This window comes from Cicer arietinum, chromosome 8, assembly GCF_000331145.2.
Source record: "Cicer arietinum cultivar CDC Frontier isolate Library 1 chromosome 8, Cicar.CDCFrontier_v2.0, whole genome shotgun sequence".
Taxonomy (NCBI): Eukaryota; Viridiplantae; Streptophyta; class Magnoliopsida; order Fabales; family Fabaceae; genus Cicer; species Cicer arietinum.
In genome coordinates, this window is record NC_021167.2 from 15,896,751 (window position 1) to 15,901,763 (window position 5,013).

Sequence of the window (5,013 nt, forward strand, 5' to 3'; positions counted from 1 at the left end):
ATTTTCCTTCCTTCCTTTTTCCTTTCTTTGTTTTTCCTTCCTTTCTATTTCCTTCTTTCCTTTATATAACATTTTCTTTTCCTTTTCCTTCCTTCTAATTTCCTTTCTTTCTATTCTCTCCAAGCAAACATATATATATATATATATATTAAATATAACTTAACAATTATCTCAAAATATCTAGATATTTGTTAAATTACCATTTCGCCCGTAACGCATAAAATTCTTCGTAAAAGATTCACCGCAGTTATTTTACTTTATTTATCGACGAGTAAATCTAAACGGCATCAAAATAACTTCTTGATCATATAAACTCCAAAATATTATTAACTTTGGCTAAAAAGTCTCCGAGCCAAAATCCAAAATACATAAAAATGCATAAAGTGTACTTTAAAATTATGTGATCAGCACAATCGATTGACGAATCGATTGAAGCTAATGTTTAAGTTACAGAAAGGATTCAGCTCAAGCCAAATCGATTATGACTGTGATTATGAAGTCGACTGAGGAATCGGTTATTTTGATCTCCTTGTTGGAACAAAACACCTATAATCGATTACTCAATCGATTTGGATAAAATCATAGTATCAGTTCTGATTGATGTATTAAAGGAATCGATTGGCAAATCGATTCATGCTAATATGATCAAGATTCAAGAAAAACAAGGCATGCGAAAATCGATTAAGCAATCGATTGTCCTGGTGTTTTTCTGAATATATATAAGCTGATTCAATCACTTTTAAAAATAACTTTTCACAACTTTTGAGAAACATTTGGAAAAATTTTTGATCATCTTTGGATACCTTTGAAAAACACTTTGAGAGAAAAGTTTTACAACACACAAAATATCCATTGGCTACATACATTTTGTGTGAGATACTATAGTGATTGAGTCAAAGTCTTGATATTCTTTAATTCTTTGAAGAAGACAATTTTTCTGTAAATTGAAAGGTTTGGAAATCCAGTAAGGAAACTGGTAGTTATCTTTGTTAATGTGAGATCATCAAGAAGAGGCTTTACCTAGATCTTGTGTGAGTTAGGCGATTAACTACAAGGATTAGGTGGTGTAGAAACAAGAGTGAAGTGAGTTAGATAGATAGGCTTCAAGGAAGCTGGACAATCTGTAAAAGGTTCTCAATTCATTCTATTGGAAAAAGGCTGAAATCTTGTTGGATTTCAGGACTGGATGTAGGCTATCATATTGATAGCTGAACCAAGATAATTCGTGGTGCAATTGTTTCTTATCCCTACTCTTTTAGATATTACATAAATGCATATTCTTGAATGTATGAATTAATGATTTTATATCTTGGTTAACATTCTGAATTAAGCATTGTTTCTTGTCTCATATATTGATAACATTTGCAAACTATTTCGATTATTGCACCTGAATATATTCCGTTGTGATTCTTTGATAATTTGTTTAATAACTCTCATATGTTTAGACTAACAGAGGCCATCAATATTAACAGGAACTTGTTCCTAATCCTTGAATTAAACACATCATTGGTACAAAATGGGTGTTTAAAAATAAACTTGATGAGAATGGCATAGATGTCCACAACAAAGCTAGATTGGTCGCTCAAGGATACAATCAAGAGGAAGGGATAGATTTTGACGAAACATTTGCTCCGGTAGCAAGATTAGAAGCAATACGTTTACTACTTGTGTATGCTTGTTCCATGCACTTTGAGTTATATCAAATGTATGTGAAGAGTGCCTTTCTCAATGGATATATAAATGAAGAAGTCTATGTCAAACAGCCACATGGGTTTGAAGATTCCAAAAATCCCTCACATGTTTACAAATTAAAAAAGGCTCTATATGGTCTAAAACAAGCTCCAAGAGCTTGGTATGATAGATTAAGCACCTTTTTATGTGCACGAGGATTTGAAAAAGGGAAAGTCGATAAAACATTATTTGTCAAAAGAGATAATTGTCACAACACCTTATTGGTCCAAATCTACGTTGATGATATAATATTTGGGTCAACCAACAATGACATATGTGAAGAATTCTCTTCTATAATGAAGGAGAATTTGAAATCTCCATGATGGGAAAGTTAAACTATTTTCTTGGACTTCACATCAAACAACTTGAGCATGGAATCTTCATAAATCAGGCAAAATATTGTAAAGAATTACTCAAAATATTTGAAATGGAAAACTGCAAAGAAAATGCAACTCCAATGGGCTCCGGAACCTATGTTGATAAAAATGCATCAGGTATTTCAATCGACATATCCAAATATCAAGGTATGATTGGATCCTTATTATATCTACCGGCCAGCCGGCCAGATATTATGTTTAGTGTTTGTTTGTGTGCAAGATTTCAGGCAGATCCGAAAGAATCACATCTTGTAGCCGTTAAAAGAATTATGAAGTATTTGAAAGGAACAACAAATGTAGGCCTATGGTACCCCAAGGGTAGCATATGTAGCCTAGTTGGATATTCTGATTCAGATTATCTAGGATGCAAAACGGATCGTAAAAGCACAAACGACACTTGCCATATCTTAGGCAATGCACTAGTATCGCGGTCTTGCGAAAAGCAAGCTTCTGTTGCACTTAGTACTGCTGAAGCTGAATACATAGCAACAGGAAGTTGTTGTGCCTAGATTCTCTGGCTCAAACAGCAATTACATGACTACGGAGTTGATATCGGATGCATTCCCCTAAGATGTGACAACACAAGTGCAATAAACATCTCAAAGAATCCAATCATGCACTCTCGGACTAAACACGTCGATATACGTCATCACTTTCTACGCAATCATGTGCTGAAAGGTAATGTTGAGGTAACATTTGTTGATACACACAATCAATTGGCTGATATCTTTTCAAAACCTTTACCTAAGGACTCATTTTATAAGATCCGAAGAGAACTTGGTATTTTAAATGAAAACGATCTTTGAAATTGCATGATACACATAGTCTGTTATCTCTCTTCAAAAATTTCATCTTAAAGTTGTTAAAAATAAAATTCCTTGATGATTATTGGTTTTTGATATATGAAATTGTGCATTACATGTTGAGATTTCCATAAAAATTTAGTTTTTAAGCAAAAATTCGCATATGTAGTCGAATACAAATTATTGTATTCGAATACATACTTTTCCAGAAATTTTTGTATTCAAATACAACTTATGTGTAGTCGAATACACGTTCCCAGAACAATGTGTATTCGAATACAACTAGGTGTAGTCGAATACACCTTCGCGTTTTTGCCCAGATATAAAAGCTGTTTCATATTTTTAGTGTTATTTTACATTTGGTATTCGAACACACAACTGTAGCCTTTCCTCTCTTCTCCCAAAATCTCGTCCATCCTCCTTTCACTCAGTTACCCATTCACCCAACCTTGCACACTACATCCATCTTTTCTTCTTTCTTGTCATTTATCACCAGATTTCTCACATATCTCACCTTTTCTCTCAAACCCATTTTTCACCAAAACCTTCTTTCTCACCATGGATGCCCGCAAACGAGCACCAAGAACCAAGCATGCAGCAGTGGGTCCCTCAAGAAAACGAACACGGAATCCCAACATCACAGATTTATCCCGGCTTCTACACACACCAGAAGAAATTGATCGTTTTCGTACATTCTACTCTGACAAGCGCCTTATCATTCCAAAATATGGTACTTTAAAGTCTTTCTCTGCCTTTAAATTTCCTGAGTTGCTCAAAGCACTTCATGTTGAAGAGTTTATAGGTTACAAAGGTCCTGTTTATCCCTACTTAGTTAGGGTTTTTTATTACAATCTCATCCAAGATGGAAAAATGATGGTATCTCGAGTTAAGGGTAAAATCATTCGGTTCAATACCAAAACCATAGGCGAAATTCTGAACATTCCTTTTAAAGGTCAAAATTTTTGTCCCAACAACTTGTGTGAATAGGCCGATATCTCTAAGTATGATGCGTATGTTGCCCTATATCGGTTTGATAGATGCACAATGGAACAAAAGCGGACTCAGGCTGGTTGTAACACCCCGATTTTTAACAACGCGAGTGTATTTTTTTTCTAAAAGAAATTAAAATAAAACAGAGAAATTAAATAAGGTAATACCTTTGGATAAATAATTGAGTCATTATAATTTACAAGCAGCGGAAAAGTTTCTCAAAATATGAATCCAAAATATTTACACTTCAAAAAGTGGTACATAGACCCCATCATAATAAAATGTCAAACAGACAATATTAGTATGGATACAATCTTCCAATTTAAAATAAACGCAATCCAAAATAAAGACATATGTTCCCTCTATGTCAACCTAATCTGATCATTCTACCAAAAAACTATACACCCTGAGTGATCTCCACGCGCCCGTAAGATCCTCCTAACATAGCTCCAGTCAGGCGTTCCCGTCTACATTCCCATCTACAGGGTACGAACCGGTAGGATTGTCTTGACTCTCATCTGAGGGCAAAGCCTAGATTTCCACAATAGTTGTAAAGGGTCACCAACCGAAATTAACAAATAACACATAACATTTAAGTTTTTGAATGCAGAAAATAATCTTTCAACATAGCATGCACCTTAAAAGGGTTTCCATATGCCAAACATTCATAAACAAGGTTGAAAAATGAAGTTTTTAACAAAACAACACTGTTGTATTCGAATACAGCATCTCTGTATTTGAATACAAGGCTGTTTCAGCATTCAGCAACAAAAACAGCATGTCTGTATTTGAATACAACAGTCTGTATTCGACTACACTGTAAGTCAGTAGCAAAACAACATGTCTGTATTCGAATACAACAGTATGTATTCGACTACACAGTAAGTAAGTGGCAAAAACAGCATGTCTGTATTCGAATACAACTTTCTGTATTCGAATACACATTAGACAGCAACAGGAAAACAGCAAAAATCAGCAAAATTCAACTTTTTAAAGGGTTTCGAAACCAATCAACACTTACACACAAATCCAAACAATCACACTTAGCAATTATAGAGCAATCACCACGACATCTTGAGTTTCGAAATAGTATTGCAATCAAACATGCTATC